The sequence below is a fragment of the Rutidosis leptorrhynchoides genome, chromosome 4 (assembly GCF_046630445.1).
Source record: "Rutidosis leptorrhynchoides isolate AG116_Rl617_1_P2 chromosome 4, CSIRO_AGI_Rlap_v1, whole genome shotgun sequence".
In the NCBI taxonomy this organism is placed as follows: Eukaryota; Viridiplantae; Streptophyta; class Magnoliopsida; order Asterales; family Asteraceae; genus Rutidosis; species Rutidosis leptorrhynchoides.
The window spans coordinates 165,201,413-165,229,261 of NC_092336.1; positions in this window are offsets into that span (position 1 = coordinate 165,201,413).

The following is a 27,849-nucleotide window of genomic DNA, read 5'->3' on the forward strand; positions in this document are numbered from 1 at the left end:
ATGAAATGCCACAAAATGTCATCCAAGTATGTGAAGTATTTGACATTTGAGGTATTGACTTTATGGGTCCATTTCCAAAATCTCATAATAATCTATATATACTCGTAGCCATTGATTATGTATCTAATTGGGCGGAAGCACAAGCTCTCCCAACTAACGATGCACGAGTTGTAGTCAACTTTTTAAAACGTCTTTTTGCAAGGTTTGGAACACCGAAAGCTTTAATAAGTGATCGGGGTACTCATTTTTGTAATAATCAACTTTAGAAAGTTCTTAAAAGATATGGAGTAACTCATAAAATCTCCACCGCATATCATCCACAAACAAGTGGACAAGTTGAATATACCAACCGAGCTTTAAAACGTATTCTAGAGAAAACCGTAGGATCAAATTCGAAGGAATGGCCCATTAAATTGGAGGATGCACTCTGGGCTTTTAGAACAGCCTACAAAACTCCAATTGGAACCACACCTTTTAGACTTGTTTATGGAAAAGCATGTCATCTTCCAGTAGAAATTGAACACAAAGCATTTTGGGCTTTGAAGACATGTAATCTTGATTTACATGAAGCCGGACGTCTACGATTAAGTCAACTAAACGAATTAGAAGAATTAAGACATGAAGCATACGAAAATTCGTTAATCTATAAAGAAAGAACGAAGAAATGGCATGATAAAAGAATCAGAAGTTCAAAAGAATTTAAAGAAGGAGACAGAGTTCTTCTTTTCAATTCACGATTCAAGCTATTTCCTGGAAAATTGAAATCAAGATGGTCTAGACCATTCATAGTCAAAAGAGTTTTCCCATACGGAACGATAGAATTGATAAATTCAAATGGGATTGAATTTAAAGTTAATGGTCACGGAGTTAAACATTACATACATGGTCCGATGGAAGTCGACAACGAAGTTAATCACAATTTCGACACCACAGCTAACTAAGTGTGGGGAGAATCAAGTCTTTAAAGGATAATATGTATTTCTGTTAGAGTTAGATTGTCTGTTTTCGTGTAGTTCTCGAAAATGGAACCCGAATGGTCTTTCCCTAGCAGACCCTAAAGAACTAGTCTTCTCCCCCCATTCTGAATTTTTATTTTTTTAGGTTTTTACGAAATGAAGACTGCCTGTGAACTAAACCATGGTCTAATGCAACACGCTTTGATCACTAAACGTAATAATGACATACTACCGAGTGAGATAGTATCAGTAATCAGAGAAAGAATGGACGGAGTTAGAAAAGAATCCAGATGCGAAGATAATAAGTTACAATTTGGTAAAGGAAAATCAAAATCCGCAGCGAAAAGAAGAGCACGACACCTAGAAAGATGTCACAAATGCGGAAAATGGTCACATGGAGGTAAATGTTCAAATAATCAAACCTATTCAAATACCGAATTTGTTACTTTATGCAGAGACGGACCGTTCATATGTTTAGAAGAAAAGACACTGAATGCTCGAGGTTACGCCTATGTAGCCATGGAAAATCAATTAAACCGACTATCTTATGAATGGGATAGATCATATAACTAAGAAATCTATTCCACAGGTATGTCTGTACAGTTTTTATTTTTATTTTTAACCTTTTGATAATAAACGCTAATTTGTTCGCTAAAAAGTATTAAATTGATATTGAATAAAATTAGGTTTGGCGACCGAAATTATTGATATCATTCAAAAATTTATTACATCACTGCGAAATTTAACGTTTATTATAAGGTATAAATATCTTTAAACAATCAACCCAAAATATTTCAAATATTCGTCATGAGTTAAATTAGGTCTTGGAACCGAAATTACTTTACCGAAAAGAGGGGCGCATATTTTTGATAATATTTGATTGATTAAAGTGGGATAAAAAGACAAAAAGATTTTTAATTTTATTTTTACCATATTTTTAAAATTAATATTTAAATCTTAAATTAATATTGTAAACTTTGTAAAAACAATATATTTAAAATTATAAATATTTGAAAAATTAATATAAATTTGATATGAATTTATAAATTTTTAAATTAAGTTTGGTGTGAATTTTTAATTTTTAAAATATGAATTTTTAATTTTATGCACTTCAAAAATTAAGTTTGGTGTGAATTTTTAATTTTTAATTTTTAATTTTGAATTTTATATTTAAGTTGTGTGAATTTAAAAACAAAAATTTACTTTATCCCATTAAGTTAAGAATATGATTTTTAAAATTCGTCGTAAGTTGAAGACTAGGTCTTTGAACCGAAATTGCTTTACCCGAGGTAGGGACGAGAACTTTTATTATCATTATTTTTAATCTTATTGAATTAAAGTATGCCAAAAACATTGAAAAAACCCAAAAATCTTAGCTTTTAAAACAATCGCTACAAAAAGACAAATTTTAAAATTTTGTCGAGGGACGGACTAGGACATCGATCCGAAACGACCTCGTCCTAAATAACAAGGGAAACAAAATTTTAAAATTAAGTACTTAATTGTTTCAAAAGTTAATGATAATAAAAAAAAAAAAAAAAAAAAACAACTCCGCGACTCGCGGAGTTTGGAGGGTTAATCTCCGCGACTCGCGGAGGGATCAAAACCCAGAAAAAAAAATAATAAACACCCGAACTGATCAGTCCACAACCACAAAAACACACTGCGAAAAATAACAGCGAAAATACTCCGAAAAACCACCCAAAAACACCCCAAAAATCCCAATTTTTAACCGTTAATCACCAAATCTTTTGCTAAAATCATGTTGAGAAGGATGCTATCTAAGAATTACTCAAGAAAAACGGTAAATTTCTACACCTAAACACCATTTAATCCGAAATTTGGTGTTCTTGAGCTATTTTTTCCCCAATTTGATTTTGATGCTTTTTAGTGTAATTAAGCTTAAATTGTTTATGTATTATGCTTGTATAACCTAGATTGATGCTGTTTAACATGATTAGAAGCCTTAAACTTCAAATTTTGAGTAATCTAGGGTTTGTGTTCTAGAGCAAATTTGGGGCTTTTTGATATAAACAGGTTATGGCCGATTTTTGTCATGAATTATTGCTAAAATAAGTAGTGTAACATGTCTAGGTAGTTAAATGATCCAAACTTTGAGCCTAAACATGATTTTGAGAATTAAAGTGGACTTTTTCAAGTCTAAAATTCATGAACTTGATTTTTGAAAGATAATGCCATTTGAGACTTGTTTAATTGCTAGTAATGATTATTTTGACATGTTATTTGAGTTGAATGCTTATGAACTTGGCGAACATTTTCGTATATGCTTATTTGAAAAAGTGTAGATTTGATAAAAATGTGAAAATGAGCTTAAGTTTGATATAAATTGATAATGTCATTGTAATTATTTTGATTGATGATTTTGCTGACACTAATGCATATTTGGATGCACAAAAATTGTGTTTGATGTGTTTTGCAGAATGAAAGGGGTGAATCTTCATCCCAAGCCCGCAATGCTCCTGCTGAGAATTTGGAACAACAGGAGGTGGATAACTACTACAAGCAGGATGTACCTCATCCAGTCATGACCTTTTCTGATATGCACTTGGAAGAGTTGCACCAGAACCTGAGATTTGACAGACTTTGGATAGATTATCCAAAATATCAACGGGGTTTGCATACTCTTCATTCCAAGGTTGTTGAGGTACCGAGGGTCATAGAATGGGGACCCTTAGAAGTTGTAGAATTGGCCGGGCCAATTAGGGAATTACTTGTACAGAGGTATGGTAATTCTTCTTTTAATGACTGGGTATGTTTATTCACCATACGTAGACCTGTATATAAAGTATGGTGTGAAGAATTGTTATGTAGTATAGAGTTGAATGATCGGGTAGCTAGTTTAACCGATCGTTCTTTTATTAGATTTTTGTTAGGAGGTTCGATGCGCCACATGTCTTTACTGGACATGGCTCAGGCTTTACGTATATATACGCCTGAGGAGTTAGCGTCTGCCGATTGTAGAGGATTGATACTAAACGGTAGAAAGATAGATGAAAATTTTGATACACACGGTGTGTGGAGTCAAATGACAAGCCATCACCGTTTCAAAGGGGGAAATTACTCTTATTTGGATATAGATAGAGCCGAATTAAGAGTGATACATAGGTTTTTAGCTAATTCGATTACACAAAGGGGTAAAAACAAGGAAAAAGTAAATGAACAGGATTTGTTTTACCATATGTGTATTCGAGACCCACAAAGCGCTGTAAGTATACCATATTGTGTGGGTTATTATTTATCAGCTATGGTTCGGGGGATGCGACCACATAGCATAATAGGAGGTGGTATTTTTATTACTTTGATTGGTGAATATCTCGGTGTGGATATAAGTCGGGGGGGATTATTACTAGAAGAGCCGGAACCCCGCGATACTATAGGTTTAAATGTATACCATGGTGCGAAAGTTTTGAAGAGGCGAAATAACGCCGCAGTACGATACCATGGTAGACATCCACAGGTGGAGAGAAACCAGCAGCAAGGTAATGTAGGAGGGGGGAATGAGATGCAAGAAATGCATAGGTTTATAGCTTCTCAGGAATACGAAAATGCTAGACAGAGAGCATTTGAAGATTGGCAAGTTCATCAGAACCAAATCATAGCTCATTGCCAACATATAGGTAGAAACTATATTCCTACACCGAAACCCATCTTCCCTCCTTGGTCTATAGAGATGCAGCCACCATATCCTACGTATGACCCTGCCGAAGCATTCTATAGCACTTATGGTTATGCCTGGAACCCCTATTGGTACCAATATCATCCTTAGTTTACTTATTATTTTTTTATTTTGTAATTTGTAATTATTGATACATTTAATATTTTTGTTAAAATTGTAATCATTTTTATAATTATCTAACTTTTATTCTTAGATTTTAATAATTTTTTTTGAATGTGGGGTAATATACCAAACTTCAAAAATATGTATATATGTTTGCAGTTTATCTTATGTACACAACAGGGTAAAACAACGCATTTTCAAAGACTGGCATTAAGTTCAGCAAAAGCAACTAATTTTGACGACAAGATGCAAAATATATGTGAAATAACAACAAGACGGAATGAACAAATGATGTGCACCATTTATCATTCAGCAAACAAACGCCAATATATTTGGAAACTTTGGTAAAATTTAATCATTTTCACACAAATCACCCTCAATAATTTAAATTGTTACTGATTTCTTGCAAATGAGGGCATTGCAAGATCTTAAGTGTGGGAAGGGGTTAAATTCTTTCGGATTTTAAAAATTTTTACTTTATACACTTGGTTACCATTAAAAATACTAGTAAAGCAGTAGTTGTATTAGAATCTAGTGCTCTCTGATAAAAAAGAACAGCCCTAGTCTTATATACTGACTACCCAATTCTAGTAAAATTTTTCAAAATTTTCAATTAAATGAATTCAAAATCATGTTTATACATATTTATGAACGATAAAACTAGGTTTTAACACCGAAATTATTGTTACCTCGGAAAGGACATAAATTAAGAAACAAACTAAAATGTTAAAATTCATTTAAAATGGAATAGAGGACGATAAAAAGGAAAATAAAAGCCAAGTGTGGGAAAATTTACCAAGTTATTTTAAACATATGTCACATATATCTGTAACAAATAACTGAAAATACTTTTGATTTGGACTAAACTAAACTGTTTTACCCGATGAAAGAAAAGAAGAGATGGATCTACACGATGAATCAATTCCATCATTAAAAGGAAGTAAAGTCTTCCGAAAAAGACACGCGCTTCTTGATTTAGGTCATGAAGTTGTCGTCCAGACCAGCTGTAGGTTGACGAAAAATCTAGAAAAGTCATCACTAAAATCAGCAGGAAATCCACGGACCTCAGCATTAAACAGGGTCGCCAAGTGGTCAGATTTATCCTAACCATGAGAAGGATTTATCTCATACAATGGGGGGGGCACCATGCAAATTAGCTGGATAAGACTAATGAATCAGATCCCCAGAAAGGATAATCTCCTTAAAGATTAAAAATCAGCTTTTAAGACTGATATTACTCAATCCTAGAGATTGACCTTAAAGATTGAGAATTACAAACTCATGGAATTCGATGATATCTAAACTCAAGCTTAAACGAGAAAATATTTTGATCAAAATTATAAACCGATTTGTTTTCTGAAAACCCTATTTTCAATGCGTTCATTACCATTGAACGTAAAATCCTAGGAATTCACCTGGAATTCATTAGGTCACCTGAACTAAATCGGGTGTCAACCGTAAGAACGGTGGTTGCATAGCATGGTCAAAGACAGGACCTTGTGCCAGGCCGAAAAATTATAAGGGTGAGCTTTACTATTGCTCCTACCAAGGATAGTAATTGCGTCCGACACGTTATAGACCATAATCAAAAGCATGTCACGGGACATTGCCTTAACAGTTGCTTGTTCAACGCTTTCCTTTCAACCGGACGGTAGTTTGCCGAAAGGTAATATACGGAACAAGTAAACTGGACGTGTTGCTTTCCTAATACAAGGTTAGCAAGTGGGTGACACAAAACCATAAGTTTTAAGCTAAAATTTTCAAATCTGAAACCCACCAAACCCACAAAAATATTTTGCAAACACCGGTAAAGGGTTATCCCGGAAAACTTATCTAGGGTAAAAACTAGATTTAATTTTCAAAAGATCAAATGTTTTCATAAAGATCCGATTTCCTTAATGGATCTAATTTTTTATAGTCATGTGGGACTGTAAACCATATCGTTACTACCATTGTTTATACCGCCATATAGAAATCACTGATGTACAAAGTGTGAAGAATAAAGAAGTGATTCTAGTATTTCAAGACAATATTGCTTGAGGACAAGCAACGCTCAAGTGTGGGAATATTTGATAATGCTAAAAACGAACATATATTTCATAGCATTATTCCTCAAGAAAGACAAGCTTTTAGTTGCAATTGTTCTATTTACAAGTGATATTCGTTTAAATAATAAAAGGTGAAGACAAAAGACAGATTCGACGAATTGAAGACGCAAACGACCAAAAAGCTCAAAAGTACAAAAGACAATCAAAGAGGTTCCAATTATTGATAAGAAACGTCTCGAAATTACAAGAGTACAAGATTCAAAACGCAAAATACAAAATATAAAATTGTACGCAAGGACGTTCGAAAATCCGGAACCGGGACCAGAGTCAACTCTTAACGCTCGACGCAACGGACTAAAAATTACAAGTTAACTATGTATATAAATATAATATAATATATAATTAATTATATTAATTATATATTAATTAATTAATTATATATATATTATATATATAATAAAAACCGTCGGCAGAGAAAGACTCCAAGATGTGAGCTGGAATTTCAAACTCCGCGACTCGCGGAGTTTGAAGGCAAAATTCACCGCGAGTCGCGGAGCCCCAAAAATCAAAAATCCCTATAAAGCAAACCGAATTCTGATCAAAATTTCATAATCTATAATCTCTCTTCTCTCATATATACGAAAAATATATATATATAATTTATATTTTAATTTTAATTTTAATTATAATTCTAATAATAAGGGTATGTTAGCGAATGTTGTAAGGGTGTAAGTCGAAATTCTGTCCGTGTAACGCTACGCTATTTTTAATCATTGTAAGTTATGTTCAACCTTTTTCTATTAATGTCTCGTAGCTAAGTTATTATTATGCTTATTTAAAACGAAGTAATCATGATGTTGGGCTAATTACTAAAATTGGGTAATTGGGCTTTGTACCATAATTGGGGTTTGGACAAAAGAACGACACTTGTGGAAATTAGACTATGGGCTATTAATGGGCTTTATATTTGTTTAACTAAATGAAAGTTTGTTAATGTTAATATAAAGATTTACAATTGGGCGTCCCTATAAATTACCATATACACTCAATCGGACACGATGGGCGGGGTATTTATATGTACGAATAATCGTTCATTTAACCGGACACGGGAATGGATTAATAGCCACTAGAATAATTAAAACAGGGGTGAAATTACATTCAAGGGTAATTGGTGTAATTGTTAACAAAGTAGTAAAACCTTGGTTTACACGCAGTCGATAACCTGGTGTATTCATTAAACAAAGTATTAAAACCTTGTTACAATTCGAATCCCCAATTAGTTGGAATATTTAACTTCGGGTATAAGAATAATTTGATGAGGACACTCGCACTTTATATTTATGACTGATGGACTGTTATGGACAAAAACCAGACGGACATATTAAATAATCCAGGACAAAGGACAATTAACCCATGGGCATAAAACTAAAATCAACACGTCAAACATCATGATTACGGAAGTTTAAATAAGCATAATTCTTTTATTTCATATTTAATTTCCTTTATTTTATATTTAATTGCACTTCTAATTATCGCACTTTTATTTATTGTTATTTAATCGCACTTTTAATTATCGTACTTTTTAATTATCGCAATTTTATTATCGTTATTTACTTTACGCTTTAATTTAAGTCTTGTATTTATTTTATATTTTACATTAGGTTTTAACTGCGACTAAAATCTTAAAATCGACAAACCGGTCATTAAACGGTAAAAACCCCCCTTTATAATAATAATATTACTTATATATATGTTTGTATTTTTATAAAAGTAAACTAATATAGCGTTGAGCTTTGTTTAAAGATTTCCCTGTGGAACGAACCGGACTTACTAAAAACTACACTACTGTACGATTAGGTACACTACCTATAAGTGTTGTAGCAAGGTTTAAGTATATCCATTCTATAAATAAATAAATATCTTGTGTAAAATTGTATCGTATTTAATAGTTTTTCCTGCTAAAATTAATAACTATTTTATATACACCTCGCTTAACATCAGCATTGAAGTACTTGCTTGCTAAGCAAGATGCTAAACCCCGGTTAATACGTTGGGTCTTGCTTTTGCAAGAATTCGACATCGATATTAAAGCCAAAAAGGGGGCCGAAAACCTAGCTGCCGATCACCTTTCTCGACTTGAGAACCCGAATCTTGGGGTTCTCCATGAGACTGTTATCCAAGATAACTTTCCAGATGAAAATCTCATGAAGATTGAGAAAATTGATGATCCATGGTTTGTAGACATAGCCAACTATCTTGCGGGTGGATTTCTAGAAACCGGTTGGTCACATCAGAAAAGAAAGAAATTCTTTAGTGACCTAAAATACTATTTTTGGGAAGACCCTTATCTATTTAGGCAATGTGCGGATGGAATTATTCGTCGGTGTGTTTCGGGGAAAGAATGCACCGAAATTCTGCTTGACTGTCACCTTAGTCCAACAGGTGGGCACTTTGGTCCCCAAATCACGGGGAGGAAAGTTTACGAGGTCGGTTTCTATTGGCCTACAATATTCAAAGATGCCTACACTGTTTGTAAGGCTTGTAACGCGTGCCAACGGGCCGGTCAAATCACTAAACGGGATGAAATGCCTCAACAAAGCATCCAAGTATGCGAGGTGTTCGATGTTTGGGGAATTGACTTTATGGGGCCCTTTCCAAAATCTCATTCTTACCTATACATACTTGTTGCCATAGATTATGTTTCCAAATGGGCGGAGGCAAAACCTCTACCAACAAATGATGGCCGAGTTGTGGTAAACTTTTTGATGGAACTTTTCTCTAGGTTTGGCACGCCAAAAGCTCTTATAAGTGACCGGGGCACCCACTTTTACAATAAGCAATTGGAAAAGGTGTTGAAGAGATATGGAGTAATCCATAAAATTTCAACATCCTATCATCCCCAGGCAAGTGGGCAAGTAGAAAACACCAACCGGTCATTAAAACACATACTTGAAAAGACCGTTGGTGCAAATCCAAAAGAGTGGTCAATCAAGTTAAACGATGCATTGTGGGCCTTTCGCACGGCCTACAAAACACCAATTGGAACAACTCCTTTCCGTATGGTATACGGAAAAGCATGCCATCTCCCGTTGAAGATTGAACACAAAGCGCATTGGGCGCTAAGGGCATGCAATTTGGATTACCAAGAAGCGGGTCGGTTACGTTTGACCCAACTAAACGAATTAGACGAGTTGAGGCTCGAAGCCTATGACAACTCTCTAATTTACAAAGAAAAAACCAAACAATGGCTCGACAAAAGATTGAAACATCCAAAAGAATTCATGGAAGGAGATCGTGTCCTTGTTTACAATTCCCGTTTCAAGTTATCACCCGGAAAGCTTAAGTCTCGATGGACGGGACCATTTGTGGTTAGAAAGGTGTACCCTTATGGTACAATTGAAATGGTGAACTGGAAGGGTGATACTTTTAAAGTGAATGGCCACCGGGTCAAACACTATGTTGATGGTCCCCTAGAAATTGAGGATGAGGTTAGCCTCAACTTCAAGAACAAAGCATAAATCAAAATGGGGACGAGTTTGGTGAATGACTCGTTAAAAATGGTTCACAATTGTAAATAGGTTTGAAATGTGTGCACGATAAATTTTAGTTTGGTACAAAATGATTTACGTTTGGCCTTTAAACACGCGCGACTCAGAAAAATAGGTCAGTGAGTTTTAGTGCAATGGGACGCTGTCCCATTTTCCTGGACACCGTCCCCATTTAAAGACCTGGACGCCGTCCCATTTTCCTGGACGCCGTCCCCATTTAAAGAACTGGACGCCGTCCTCTTTTGCTAGACGCCGTCCCAAAATGAAACCTTGGACGCCGTCCTCCTTTCTGGACGCCGTCTAGAGTGACTGACTCAGAAAAAAATACGTTTTAAATACCTATCCAACCCATTTCTTAACCACAAAAACACATTTTTATCCATTTCTCTCTGCTAAACACGAAACACTCTCCAAAAACCTCAATTTCGCGATTTATTCTTCAAATCCAAACTTCAAATCATGTTTTCTAGGGTATGGATACTCCATTTTTACACTTTTCTTTATCAATTACTTGAATTGTATGTTTATATCTATAAATTGGTGAAGGATAAGTGTGGGGTGTTTGATTTGCATGATTATTGTTAAGATTAACATGCCTTAGTAGTTTAATTGCCCATAATGTGTTTATTTTGCAAAGATTACATGCTTTTAAGGGTTTGTTCATGATTTTTGGGTTTATGGAATTTGAATCCGAATTTAGGGTGATTAGTTCATGATGTTGAGTTTGTGTATGATGTTAATGAATCTTGTAAAGTATTTAATTGTGTTGGTGATATTGATGTCAAATTGGCCGGGTCATTTTTGAATGTTCTTGAATTTTTTTAGCATATTGTTGAATTGTAATGAACTTATGAAGTATGTATGCTTGATTTTCATTTGTATGGGCCTGTTGAAGTAAATTGATGGAATGGAATGCCATAATGTATGATGTTATAATAGGTCATTTGAACTAAAATTGCGAAAAATGTGTTATGATTTGTGAGGAATATCATTAGAATGCAAATTTAAATGTTATGACCTATAACACAACATGCTTGAATCCTTGAGTCATAAGTTGATGCTACGTTGTGAAGTTGTGATTTTCATTTTTGAAAAGTTATTAACGGGTTTATGTTGACTATAGTTGACTTTGGTTTAAAATTGTGAACATACGCTTTTGCTTAAATGAGTCATAATACTTATGAACTTGAAATGAAATGATTAAGTTCTCTTGCTACTCGGTTATGTTTTAGCTAACATTAACACAACGGTTTCTATGTTCTTTTGGTTTGGTGTTAATGTTTTGCAGGGACATTCAAGCCGAGGAGGACCGGCAAAGAGAGGAAGGACAGCAGGTTTGGCTCCACCACGACAACCACCACCACAACAGCAACATCATTCATCATCATCGTCAGGAGAAGAAGAAGAGGAGGATCGAAATGATCCTCGAGTTTGGTTGACACAGGTTCAAAACGACGAAGACTACACAGAAAAATTTGAGACGATAAACCGTAGGCCTATTAATGCCACTTGGTATTTTATCTGGGGCCCATTGGAAGAGGCGGGTATGCGCCGCCATGTTTCTAACTTACTCGCCATCCCCTACGGTAGAGTAGTCACCCATGCTTGGGAGCAAGTTTTCAGCATCAACGAACCAATTTATCCGGTGCTGCTTAAAGAATTCTACTCAACTGTGCGGTTTAACAATGTCAGCGATTATTTGTCAAATGACTTTCTTCGATTTCGTTTAGGGGTGAGTACAGGGGTATAAGTAGTTTTGAGCTATGCCGAGTTTTGTGTATTTTTGAGGAACTCACCGATACCCAGTTAGGTGAATACTTGCGGGCCTCCGATTATGTTGGCCGGCATGAATTTAGTGATGTTTCTTATTGGCGAAGGATTTGTAGGCCGAATGCAGCTGCACAGTTTAGATCAAGCAGGCACAGGTACAACGAAATCGCAGCCCGGGATGATAAACTGCTTCATAGATGATAATGCTAAAAACGAACATATATTTCATAGCATTATTCCTCAAGAAAGACAAGCTTTTAGTTGCAATTGTTCTATTTACAAGTGATATTCGTTTAAATAATAAAAGGTGAAGACAAAAGACAGATTCGACGAATTGAAGACACAAACGACCAAAAAGCTCAAAAGTACAAAAGACAATCAAAAAGGTTCCAATTATTGATAAGAAACGTCTCGAAATTACAAAAGTACAAGATTCAAAACGCAAAGTACAAGATATTAAATTGTACGCAAGGACGTTCGAAAATCCGGAACCGGGACCAGAGTCAACTCTTAACGCTCGACGCAACGGACTAAAAATTACAAGTTAACTATGTATATAAATATAATATAATATATAATTAATTATATTAATTATATATATATATTATATTTATAAATAAAAACCGTCGGCAGAGAAAGACTCCAAGGGACTGAGCTGTAATTTCATTCTCCGCGACTCGCGGAGTTTGAAGGCAAAAATGCCGCGAGTCGCGGAGCCCCAAAATGAAAAACTGCCTATAAAGCCAACCGAATTCTGATCATTTTCATAATCTTTTTCTTCTTCTTCTCATACGTAAAATATATATATATATATATTTATAATTTATATTTTAATTTTAATTATAATTCTAATAATAAGGGTATGTTAGCGAATATTGTAAGGGTGTAAGTCGAAATTCTGTCCGTGTAACGCTACGCTATTTTTAATCATTGTAAGTTATGTTCAACCTTTTTACATTAATGTCTCGTAGCTAAGTTATTATTATGCTTATTTAAAACGAAGTAATCATGATGTTGGGCTAATTACTAAAATTGGGTAATTGGGCTTTGTACCATAATTGGGGTTTGGACAAAAGAACGACACTTGTGGAAATTAGACTATGGGCTATTAATGGGCTTTATATTTGTTTAACTAAATGATAGTTTGTTAATGTTAATATAAAGATTTACAATTGGGCGTCCCTATAAATTACCATATACACTCGATCGGACACGATGGGCGGGGTATTTATATGTACGAATAATCGTTCATTTAACCGGACACGGGAATGGATTAATAGCCACTAGAATAATTAAAACAGGGGTGAAATTACATTCAAGGGTAATTGGTGTAATTGTTAACAAAGTAGTAAAACCTTGGTTTACACGCAGTCGATAACCTGGTGTATTCATTAAACAAAGTATTAAAACCTTGTTACAATTCGAATCCCCAATTAGTTGGAATATTTAACTTCGAGTATAAGAATAATTTGACGAGGACACTCGCACTTTATATTTATGACTGATGGACTGTTATGGACAAAAACCAGACGGACATATTAAATAATCCAGGACAAAGGACAATTAACCCATGGGCATAAAACTAAAATCAACACGTCAAACATCATGATTACAGAAGTTTAAATAAGCATAATTCTTTTATTTCATATTTAATTTCCTTTATTTTATATTTAATTGCACTTCTAATTATCGCATTTTTATTGTTATTGTATTTAATTGCACTTTTAATTATCGTACTTTTTAATTATCGCAAGTTTATTTTATCGCACTTTTATTATTCGCAATTTCATTATCGTTATTTACTTTATGCTTTAATTTAAGTCTTGTATTTATTTTTTTTACATTTGGTTTTAACTGCGACTAAAGTTTTAAAATCGACAAACCGGTCATTAAACGGTAAAAACCCCCCTTTATAATAATAATATTACTTATATATATGTATTTGTATTTTTATAAAAGTAAACTAATATAGCGTTAAGCTTTGTTTAAAGATTTCCCTGTGGAACGAACCAGACTTACTAAAAACTACACTACTGTACGATTAGGTACACTGCCTATAAGTGTTGTAGCAAGGTTTAAGTATATCCATTCTCTAAATAAATAAATATCTTGTGTAAAATTGTATCGTATTTAATAGTGTTTCGTTGTAAACTTCAATAGTATTTTATACCCCTTAGCTTTGACATCAAGTATTTTTGGTGCCGCTGCCGGGGAACTTTCTAAACGCCGCGACTCGCAACGCTATAAAAAAAAAGGAGATTTTTAGTTTACTTCTATTAAAAGTCGCTTTTATAAAAATACGTTTTAAATATTCGAAAATATAAAAAGAAAAACAAAAATATAAGTATTTTTAAGATTTTGTTAAAAATTTAAGTTTTATAAAGTATCTTTAGTTTGTAAAAATATAAGTTTTTATATATAACTTTTAGATTATAAAACAGAAAATTATAAAACAGAAAATAGAAAATAAAAATAAAAAAAAATAAATAAATAAAAAACGCGTCGAAATTAAAAGCTGTCAGTTGAATTTCTAAACCCCGCGACTCGCGGGGTTTACTGCCTTGAATACCGCAACTCGCGGAGTTTCTCTGACACCGACAGAAACCCTAAACTGCAATTAATTACGGGTATTAATTAATTATTATTATTATTTAACCCTAATTATTATTATTATTATTATTAGTTTTATTTTAAGTTTTACTTTTTATTTAATTTGTTTTATTTAGTTAAATTAGTTTAATTAAATTGTAAAATTAGTAGTTTTATTAAATAAATAATATAAAAATAATATTTTTATAAAAATTGTACTTTTTACAACTTTTTGTATATTTTTATATTTTTTCCCTTTTTAATCGTTGTAGCGTAATATTTGTATTTTTCGCTCATATTTAATTTTAAACTTAGTTTTTCCCATAGTCATTTTTACCCCTAGATTTTTAGGCTTTGCCGTAAAATTTCTTAAGTGCTTTTTCTTTAGACTAAGATTTAGGTGCTTTAGAATTTTGCGACGCCTTTTTAAGTTTTAGTTTCTTTTTAAGTTATTTCCATTTGGGATTTAGTTTTTCCTGTAAGCTTTAATATTTTTAGACACCTTTTACTATGTATCAATTATCATTCCAATTAGTAATTTCAATTTGCGATTATAATTTTAAGTTAGTTGTAGTAATAAGATTAGGTTAGTCAAGTATTTTTAAGTTTTATAAGTTTCTTTTATTATTTTTCCGTCACCTTTTATTTTTCAACCATTTTTCTTTTTCGACCTTTTTCAACGAACTCTTTTTCTTTTTTATTTCTCGCTAATCTAGTTTTAGGACATAGATTTTTATTCTACTTCTTATCTAAATTTCTTAAAATTACGAAAATTTATTTTGAGTGGTTAAATTGATAGACATCAAAATTTTCTGGTTCGTAGTAATAGTTGGATTTGTACGTGGACCGGGTTATTGGAGCCAAACAGTCCTCAATTATATTGAGACCAAACGAATCCTGCCCCTCTGCTGCATCTTTTGGCTATTCAAAACGTGGGCAAAATCAGAAAAGTCTATTGGTTGGATAACTTATTATAATTTTTCTTTCCTTTTTAAAACTAATAGGATATTCAGTGAATGCACCGAGCAAGACGTTCATCACCTTTTGTACGTTCACCACCTGTAACTAGATCAAGACATTTAGCAAATATAACCGCCGTTGATTTCTCTTTAGAATCGTCATCCAGTCGACCAAGTACTTCAGTTCAAATTTCCGATAATCCATTTTTTGAACCCGACCTCACAATTGAGAATCCGGAGAATATTCAGGAACGGTTCGTAGATCCTGAACCACTAAACTTTCCTCCGGAACCACCAATTATTCAAACAGAGATTGTTGAGGAACGAACCATTAAATCAAAATCATCTAGTGATACCGATTCAACAAATTCAATTATGGAGAATCTGGAATCTTTAAGTATGGAAGACCGAATGAGAGCTAAACGCACTGGCCAAGGTCACGCAATTACTCATCCAGACATTAATGCGCCAGATTATGAAATCAAAGGACAAATTCTACACATGGTGACTAATCAATGCCAATTTAGTGGTGCGCCGAAGGAAGATCCAAATGAACATCTACGTACCTTTAATAGGATCTGCACACTATTTAAAATCCGAGAAGTGGAGGATGAACAGATATATCTCATGTTATTTCCCTGGACATTAAAGGGAGAAGCCAAAGATTGGTTGGAATCGTTACCTGAAGGGGCGATTGATACATGGGACGTTTTAGTTGACAAATTTCTTAAACAATTTTTTCCTGCATCTAAAGCCGTAAGACTTCAAGCAGAAATTGTTACGTTTACACAGAAACCAAATGAAACTCTATATGAGGCGTGGACTAGATATGGAAAGTTGTTAAGAGGATGTCCGCAACATGGTTTAGACACCTGTCAAATAGTACAAATATTCTACCAAGGATGCGACATCACTACAAGAAAAGACATAGATATAGCAGCTGGTGGTTCTATTATGAAGAAAACCGAAACTGATGCTTACAAAATTATTGATAATACTGCTTCCCACTCACATGAGTGGCACCAAGAAAAAGATATCGTTAGATCATCTAAAGCAGCTAGAGCCGATTCTAGCCATGACTTAGATTCCATTTCCGCAAAGATAGATGCTGTGGAGAGACGAATGGAAAAGATGACTAAAGATATTCACTCAATATGAATTAGTTGTGAGCAGTGTGGAGGACCACATTTGACAAAAGATTGTCTCAGTATTGAATTAACAATGGAACAAAGAGAGAATATTTCATACATAAACCAAAGGCCTGGAAATAATTATCAGAATAATTATCAACCGCCAAGACCGATTTACAATCAAAACCAGAATTATAACCGAAATATTCCATACAACAACCAACAAGGTCCTAGCAATCAACAAATATCCAATAATACTTACAACCAGCAAAGACCTAATTTTCAAAACAAACCACCACAACAAACCGATGATAAAAAGCCGAATTTAGAAGATATGATGACAAAGCTAGTTGAAACTCAAACACAGTTTTTCACATCTCAGAAACAAACCAATGAACAAAATGCTCAAGCATTTAGAAATCAACAAGCTTCTATTCAAAATCTGGAACAAGAAGTAAGTAACCTAGCAAGGTTAATAGGTGAAAGAAAACCGGGAAGTCTACTTAGTGATACAAATGCTAACCCCCGGAATGAAACAGCTAAAGCCATTACCACAAGAAGTGGTACAACACTTAAACCACCTGAAATACCTATAACTTCTGATGAAGCTATTCCTACTCCACAAGAACCACAACCTGATCAAGATAAGGAAAAAGAACCGGTAGTTGAAAAGGTTAATGAAGATAACACAGTTAAGGATAAACCTTATGTTAAACCATATCAACCACCACTTCCTTACCCGAGTAAAATGAAGAAAGAGAAACTTGAAGCCGAGCAATCCAAATTTTTGGATATGTTTAAACAGATAAATGTAAATCTTCCTTTCATTGATGTGATTTCAGGAATGCCTAGATATGCTAAATTCTTGAAAGATCTAATCTCAAATAGAAAGAAAATGGAAGAACTCTCGGCTGTTACTATGAATGCTAATTGTTCAGCAGTGCTGTTGAATAAGATACCAGAAAAACTATCTGATCCAGGAAGTTTCACAATTCCATGTTTTCTGGGTAGTCTTAGTTCAATAGAAGCATTGGCAGACTTAGGTGCTAGTATAAATCTAATGCCGTATTCACTATACGCTAAACTAGACCTTGGAGAATTGAAACCAACCAGAATAAGCATACAACTAGCCGATAGATCAATAAAATATCCTAGAGGGATAATGGAGAACATGCTAGTTAAAGTTGGTACTTTAGTATTTCCAGTAGATTTTGTTGTTTTGGACATGGAAGAAGATTCTCAAGTTCCTCTCATATTAGGAAGACCATTCTTAAACACGGCTAAAGCAATGATAGACGTGTTCGGTAAGAAACTGACCCTAAGTATAGAGGATGAGAGTGTTACCTTTTCAGTTGATAGAGCAATGCAACAACCACAATCTGCAGATGATACATGTTATTATATTCAAACTATAGATGCACATGCAGAATTATTAGAAGAATTTCCAGAATTACAAGGAACAGGAGAATGTTCTTTAGGAGAAGGTAATGAACCAATTGATGAAGCTGAAATGTTAGCTACACTTATAGCTAATGGATATGAACCAACAACAGAAGAAATTCAAATGCTAAAAGAAGAAGACAGATATCGATACAAATCATCGATAGAAGAACCTCCGAAATTAGAGTTAAAGCCACTTCCAAACCATTTGGAATACGCTTATTTACATGGTGAATCTGAATTACCTGTAATAATATCGTCTTCTCTTACTGAAAATGAGAAATCACAACTCATTTCTGTGTTGAAAGCTCATAAACCAGCCATTGCATGGAAGATTCACGATATTAAAGGAATAAGTCCTTCGTATTGCACACATAAAATCTTTATGGAAGAAGGTCATAAAACGTATGTGCAACGCCAACGAAGACTAAATCCTAATATGCAAGATGTAGTTAAGAAAGAGATTATTAAACTGCTAGATGCAGGTTTAATTTATCCAATCTCTGATAGTCCATGGGTAAGCCCAGTTCAATGCGTGCCTAAGAAGGGTGGCATGACTGTCATCACAAATGAGAAAAATGAGCTTATTCCTACTAGGACTGTAACAGGATGGCGTGTATGTATTGATTATAGAAAATTAAATGACGCCACCAGAAAAGATCACTTTCCCTTACCTTTCATAGATCAAATGTTGGAAAGATTAGCCGGAAATAGTTACTATTGTTTTCTAGATGGATTTTCCGGATATTTTCAAATTCCAATAGCACCCGAGGACCAAGAGAAAACCACATTCACGTGCCCTTATGGTACTTTTGCTTACAAACGCATGCCATTTGGACTTTGTAACGCCCCTGCAACCTTTCAAAGGTGTATGATGGCGATTTTTCACGACATGATAGAAGAATGCATGGAAGTATTCATGGATGACTTTTCAGTCTTCGGTGATACATTTAAATCATGTCTAGTTAATCTGGAACGAATGCTAATTAGATGCGAAAAATCAAATCTAGTACTTAATTGGGAGAAATGCCATTTCATGGTTAAAGAAGGCATCGTTCTTGGACATAAAATTTCAAAAGAAGGAATTGAAGTGGATAGAGCTAAAGTAAATGTAATTGCTAAACTTCCACATCCCACAAATGTTAGAGGAGTTAGGAGTTTTCTAGGGCATGCCGGTTTTTACCGACGTTTCATAAAAGATTTTTCTAAAATTGCCACCCCTATGAATAAACTCCTAGAAAAGGATGCTCCATTCATCTTTTCAGATGAGTGTATCAAATCTTTTAATATTCTTAAAGAGAAACTCACTAATGCGCCGATCATGATAACACCAAATTGGAATCTACCATTTGAACTAATGTGCGATGCAAGTGATTTTGCAATGGGATCCGTTTTAGGACAAAGGATTGAAAAACGATTTCAACCTATTTATTACGCTAGTAAGACATTACAAGGAGCACAGACGAATTACACAACTACTGAAAAAGAACTCCTTGCTATTGTCTTTGCTTTTGACAAATTTCGTTCATATCTCGTTCTATCCAAAACGATAGTCTATACCGACCATTCTGCTCTTAGATACCTATTTTCAAAACAAGATGCTAAACCAAGATTAATCCGTTGGATCTTACTCTTACAAGAGTTTGATATTGAAATCCGAGATAAAAGAGGAGCAGAAAATCTCGCCGCTGATCATCTTTCTCGTCTTGAAAATCCCGAATTAGAAGTTCTAAATGAATCGGCCATACAAGACAACTTTCCTGATGAATATCTATTGAAGATAGATTATAATGAAATCCCATGGTTTGCAGACTATGCAAACTACTTAGTTTATGGATTCCTTGAAAAAGGATTATCGTACCAAAGACGAAAGAAATTCTTCAGTGATATAAAACACTATTTCTGGGAAGATCCACACCTGTTTAAAAGTTGTCCCGATGGAATAATACGCCGATGTGTATTTGGAGATGAAGCTAGTAAAATTTTAAACCATTGTCACACAGGACCAACAGGAGGGCATTATGGGCCTCAACTAACAGCAAGAAAAGTTTATGAAGCTGGATTCTATTGGCCTACAATTTACAAAGACGCACACCTTCTTTGCAAATCCTGTGATGCATGTCAAAGGGCCGGAAAAATAAGTCAACGTGATGAAATGCCACAAAATGTCATCCAAGTATGTGAAGTATTTGACATTTGGGGTATTGACTTTATGGGTCCATTTCCAAAATCTAATAATAATCTATATATACTCGTAGCCATTGATTATGTATCTAAATGGGCGGAAGCACAAGCTCTCCCAACTAACGATGCACGAGTTGTAGTCAACTTTTTAAAACGTCTTTTTGCAAGGTTTGAAACACCGAAAGCTTTAATAAGTGATCGGGGTACTCATTTCTGTAATAATCAACTTGAGAAAGTCCTTAAAAGATATGGAGTAACTCATAAAATCTCCACCGCATATCATCCACAAACAAGTGGACAAGTTGAAAATACCAACCGAGCTTTAAAACGTATTCTAGAGAAAACCGTAGGATCAAATCCGAAGGAATGGTCCATTAAATTGGAGGATGCACTCTGGGCTTTTAGAACAGCCTACAAAACTCCAATTGGAACCACACCTTTTAGACTTGTTTATGGAAAAGCATGTCATCTTCCAGTAGAAATTGAACACAAAGCATTTTGGGCTTTGAAGACATGTAATCTTGATTTACATGAAGCTGGACGTCTACGATTAAGTCAACTAAACGTATTAGAAGAATTAAGACATGAAGCATACGAAAATTCGTTAATCTATAAGGAAAGAACGAAGAAATGGCATGATAAAAGAATCAGAAGTTCAAAAGAATTTAAAGAAGGAGACAGAGTTCTTCTTTTCAATTCACGATTCAAGCTATTTCCTGGAAAATTGAAATCAAGATGGTCTGGACCATTCATAGTCAAAAGAGTTTTCCCATACGGAACGATAGAATTAATAAATTCAAATGGGATGGAATTTAAAGTTAATGGTCACAGAGTTAAACATTACATACATGGTCCGATGGAAGTCGACAACGAAGTTAATCACAATTTCGACACCACAGCTAACTAAGTGTGGGGAGAATCAAGTCTTTAAAGGATAATATGTATTTCTGTTAGAGTTAGATTGTCTGTTTTCGTGTAGTTCTCGAAAATGGAACCCGAATGGTCTTTCCCTAGCAGACCCTAAAGAACTAGTCTTCTTCCCCCATTCTGAATTTTTATTTTTTTAGGTTTTTACAAAATGAAGACTGCCTGTGAACTAAACCATGGTCTAATGCTACATGCTTTGATCACTAAAAGAAATAATGACATACTACCAAGTGAATTAGTATCAGTAATCAGAGAAAGAATGGACGGAGTTAGAAAAGAATCCAGATGCGAAGATAATAAGTTACAATTTAGTAAAGGAAAATCAAAATCCGCAGCGAAAAGAAGAGCACGACACCTAGAACGATGTCACAAATGCGGAAAATGGTCACATGGAGGTAAATGTTCAAATAATCAAACCTATTCAAATACCGAATTTGTTACTTTATGCAGAGACGGACCGTTCATATGTTTAGAAGAAAAGACACTGAATGCTCGAGGTTACGCCTATGTAGCCATGGAAAATCAATTAAACCGACTATCTTATGAATGGGATAGATCATATAACTAAGAAATCTATTCCACAGGTATGTCTGTACAGTTTTTATTTTTATTTTTATTTTTATTTTTAACCTTTTGATAATAAACACTAATTTGTTCCCTAAAAAGTATTAAATTGGTATTAAATAAAATTAGGTTTGGCGACCGAAATTATTGATATCATTCAAAAATTTATTACATCACTGCGAAATTTAACGTTTATTCTTAAGGTATAAATATCTTTAAACAATCAACCCAAAATATTTCAAAAATTCGTCATGAGTTAAATTAGGTTTTGGAACCGAAATTACTTTACCGAAAAGAGGGGCGCATATTTTTGATAATATTTGATTGATTAAAGTGGGATAAAAAGACAAAAAGATTTTTAAATTTATTTTTACCATGTTTTTAAAATTAATATTTAAATCTTAAATTAATATTGTAAACTTTGTAAAAACAATATATTTAAAATTGTAAATATTTGAAAAATTAATATAAGTTTGATATGAATTTATAAATTTTTAAATTAAATTTGGTGTGAATTTTTAATTTTTAAAATATAAATTTTTAATTTTATGCATTTCAAATTTTAACTTTGGTGTGAATTTTTAATATAAATTTTGAATTTTATATTTAAGTTGTGTGAATTTAAAAACAAAAATTTACTCTATCTCATTAAGTTAAAAATATGATTTTTAAAATTCGTCGTAAGTTGAAGACTAGGTCTTTGAACCGAAATTGCTTTACCCGAGGGAGGGACGAGAACTTTTATTATCATTATTTTTAAATCTTATTGAATTAAAGTATGCCAAAAACAAAACAAAACAAAAAAAAAAAAAAAAAAAAAAAAAAACCCAAAAATCTTAGCTTTTAAAACAATCGCTACAAAAAGACAAATTTTAAAATTTTATCGAGGGACGGACTAGGACATCGATCCGATACGACCTCGTCCTAAATAACAAGGGAAACAAAATTTTAAAATTAATTACTTAATTGTTTTAATAAGTTAATGATTATAAAAAAAAAATACCAAACTCCGCGACTCGCGGAGTTTGGAGCTTAAATCTCCGCGACTCGCGGATGGGTCAGAAATCAGAAAAAAAAAATAAAGAGCTGCAAACTGATCAGTCCACACCCCCAACAGCAAAATAACTGCGAAAAACACTCCGCAAAAACACGAAAAATACACCCCAAAATCACAATTTTTAACCGTTAATCATCAAATCTTTTGCTAAAATCATGTTGAGAAGGATGCTATCTAAGAATTACTCAAGAAAAACGGTAAATTTCTACACCTAAACACCATTTAATCCGAAATTTGGTGTTCTTGAGCAATTTTTTCCCCAATTTGATTTTAATGCTTTTTAGTGTAATTATGCTTAAATTGTTTATGTATTATGCTTGTATAACCTAGATTGATGCTGTTTAACATGATTAGAAGCCTTAAACTTCAAATTTTGAATAATCTAGGGTTTGTGTTCTTGAGCAAATTTGGGGCTTTTTGATATAAACAGGTTATGGCCAATTTTTGTCATGAATTGTTGCTAAATTAAGTAGTGTAACATGTTTAGGTAGTTAAATGATCCAAACTTTGAGCCTAAACACGATTTTGAGAATTAAAGTGGACTTTTTCAAGTCTAAAATTCATGAACTTGATTTTTGAAAGATAATGCCATTTGAGACTTGTTTAATTGCTAGTAATGATTATTTTGACATGTTATTTGAGTTGAATGCTTATGAACTTGGCGAACATTTTCGTATATGCTTATTTGAAAAAGTGTAGATTTGATAAAAATGTGAAAATGAGCTTAAGTTTGATATAAATTGATAATGTCATTGTAATTATTTTGATTGATGATTTTGCTGACACTAATGCATATTTGGATGCACAAAAATTGTGTTTGATGTGTTTTGCAGAATGAAAGGGGTGAATCTTCATCCCAAGCCCGCAATGCTCCTGCTGAGAATTTGGAACAACAGGAGGTGGATAACTACTACAAGCAGGATATACCTCATCCAGTCATGACCTTTTCTGATATACACTTGGAAGAATTGCACCCGAACCTGAGATTTGACAGACTTTGGATAGATTATCCAAAATATCAAAGGGGTTTGCATACTCTTCATTCTAAGGTTGTTGAGGTACCGAGGGTCATAGAATGGGGACCCTTAGAAGCTGTAGAATTGGCCGGGCCAATTAGGGAATTACTTGTACAGAGGTATGGTAATTCTACTTTTAATGACTGGGTACGTTTATTCACCATGCGTAGACCTGTATATAAAGTATGGTGTGAAGAATTGTTATGTAGTATAGAGTTGAATGATCGGGTAGCTAGTTTAACCGATCGTTCTTTTATTAGATTTTTGTTAGGCGGTTCGATGCGCCACATGTCTTTACTGGACATGGCTCAGGCTTTACGTATATATACGCCTGAGGAGTTAGCGTCTGCCGATTGTAGAGGATTGATACTAAACGGTAGAAAGATAGATGAAAATTTTGATACACACGGTGTGTGGAGTCAAATGACAAGCCATCACCGTTTCAAAGGGGGAAATTACTCTTATTTGGATATAGATAGAGCCGAATTAAGAGTGATACATAGGTTTTTAGCTAATTCGATTACACAAAGGGGTAAGAACAAGGAAAAAGTAAATGAACAGGATTTGTTTTACCATATGTGTATTCGAGACCCACAAAGCGCTGTAAGTATACCGTATTGTGTGGGTTATTATTTATCAGCTATGGTTCGGGGGATGCGACCGCATAGCATAATAGGAGGTGGTATTTTTATTACTTTGATTGGTGAATATCTCGGTGTGGATATAAGTCGGGGGGGATTATTAGTAGAAGAACCAGAACCTCGCGATACTATAGGTTTAAATGTATACCATGGTGCGAAAGTTTTGAAGAGGCGAAATAACGCCGCAGTACGATACCATGGTAGACATCCACAGGTGGAGAGAAACCAACAGCAAGGTAATGTAGGAGGGGGGAATGAGATGCAAGAAATGCAAAGGTTTATAGCTTCTCAGGAATATGAAAATGCTAGACAGAGAGCATTTGAAGATTGGCAAGTTCATCAGAACCAAATCATAGCTCATTGCCAACATATAGGTAGAAACTATATTCCTACACCGAAACCCATCTTCCCTCCCTGGTCTATAGAGATGCAGCCACCGTATCCTACGTATGACCCTGCCGAAGCATTCTATAGCACCTATGGTTATGCCTGGAACCCCTATTGGTACCAGTATCATCCCTAGTATACTTAGTTTTATTTTTTGTAATTTGTAATTATTGATACGTTTAATACTTTTGTTAATATTGTAATCATTTTTATAATTATCTAACTTTTATTCTTAGATTTTAATAATTTTTGAATGTGGGGTAATATACCAAACTTCAAAAATATGTATATATGTTTGCAGTTTATCTTATGTACACAACAGGGCAAAACAACGCATTTTCAAAGACTGGCATTAAGTTCAGCAAAAGCAACTAATTTTGACGACAAGATGCAAAATATATGTGAAATAACAACAAGACGGAATGAACAAATGATGTGCACCATTTATCATTCAGCAAACAAACGCCAATATATTTGGAAACTTTGGTAAAAATTTAATCATTTTCACACAAATCACCCTCAATAATTTAAATTGTTACTGATTTCTTGCAAATGAGGGCATTGCAAGATCTTAAGTGTGGGAAGGGGTTAAATTCTTTCGGATTTTAAAATTTTTTACTTTATACACTTGGTTACCATTAAAAATACTAGTAAAGCAGTAGTTGTATTAGAATCTAGTGCTCTCTGATAATAAAGAACAGCCCTGGTCTTATATACTGACTACCCAATTCTAGTAAAATTTTTCAAAATTTTCAATTAAATGAACTAAAAATCATGTTTATACATATTTATGAACGATAAAACTAGGTTTTAACACCGAAATTATTGTTACCTCAAAAAGGACATAGATTGAGAAACAAACTAAAATATTAAAATTCATTTAAAATGGAATAGAGGACGATAAAAAGGAAAATAAAAGCCAAGTGTGGGAAAATTTACCAAGTTATCTTAAACATATGTCACATATATCTGTAACAAATAACTGAAAATACTTTTGCTTTGGACTAAACTAAACTGTTTTACCCGATGAAAGAAAAGAAGAGATGGATCTACACGATGAATCAATTCCATCATTAAAAGGAAGTAAAGTCTTCCGAAAAAGACACGCGCTTCTTGATTTAGGTCATGAAGTTGTCGTCCAGACTAGCTGTAGGTTGACGAAAAATCTAGAAAAGTCATCACTAAAATCAGCAGGAAATCCACGGACCTCAGCATTAAACAGGGTCGCCAAGTGGTCAGATTTATCCTAACCATGAGAAGGATTTATCTCGTACAATGGGGGGGCACCATGCAAATTAGCTGGATAAGACTAATGAATCAGATCCCCAGAAAGGATAATCTCCTTAAAGATTAAAAATCAGCTTTTAAGACTGATATTACTCAATCCTAGAGATTGACCTTAAAGATTGAGAATTCAAACTCATGGAATTCAATGATATCTAAACTCGAGCTTGAACGAGAAAATATTTTGATCAAAATTATAAACCGATTTGTTTTCTGAAAACCCATTTTCAATGCGTTCATTACCATTGAACGTAAAATCCTAGGAATTCAGCTGGAATTCATTAGGTCACCTGAACTAAATCGGGTGTCAACCGTAAGAACGGTGGTTGCATAGCATGGTCAAAGACAGGACCTTGTGCCATACCGAAAAATTATAAGGGTGAGCTTTACTATTGCTCCTACCAAGGATAGTAATTGCGTCCGACACGTTATAGACCATAATTAAAAGCATGTCAGGGGACATTGCCTTAACAGTTGCTTGTTCAACGCTTTCCTTTCAACCGGACGGTAGTTTACCGAAAGGTAATATACGGAACAAGTAAACTGGACGTGTTGCTTTCCAAATACAAGGTTAGCAAGTGGGTGACACAAAACCGCAAGTTTTGAGCTAAAATTTTCAAATCTAAAACCCACCAAACCCACAAAAATATTTTGCAAACACCGGTAAAGGGTTATTCCGGAAAACTTATCTAGGGTAAAAACTAGATTTAATTTTCAAAAGATCAAATGTTTTCATAAAGATCCAATTTCCTTAATGGATCTAAATTTTTATAGTCATGTGGGACTGTAAACCATATCGTTACTACCATTGTTTATACCGCCGTATAGAAAATCACTGATGTACAAAGTGTGAAGAATAAAGAAGTGATTCTAGTATTTCAAGACGATATTGCTTGAGGACAAGCAACGCTCAAGTGTGGGAATATTTGATAATGCTAAAAACGAACATATATTTCATAGCATTATTCCTCAAGAAAGACAAGCTTTTAGTTGCAATTGTTCTATTTACAAGTGATATTCGTTTAAATAATAAAAGGTGAAGACAAAAGACAGATTCGACGAATTGAAGACACAAACGACCAAAAAGCTCAAAAGTACAAAAGACAATCAAAAAGGTTCCAATTATTGATAAGAAACGTCTCGAAATTACAAAAGTACAAGATTCAAAACGCAAAGTACAAGATATTAAATTGTACGCAAGGACGTTCGAAAATCCGGAACCGGGACCAGAGTCAACTCTTAACGCTCGACGCAACGGACTAAAAATTACAAGTTAACTATGTATATAAATATAATATAATATATAATTAATTATATTAATTATATATATATTATATTTATAAATAAAAACCGTCGGCAGAGAAAGACTCCAAGGGACTGAGCTGTAATTTCATTCTCCGCGACTCGCGGAGTTTGAAGGCAAAAATGCCGCGAGTCGCGGAGCCCCAAAATGAAAAACTGCCTATAAAGCCAACCGAATTCTGATCATTTTCATAATCTTTTTCTTCTTCTTCTCATACGTAAAATATATATATATATTTATAATTTAT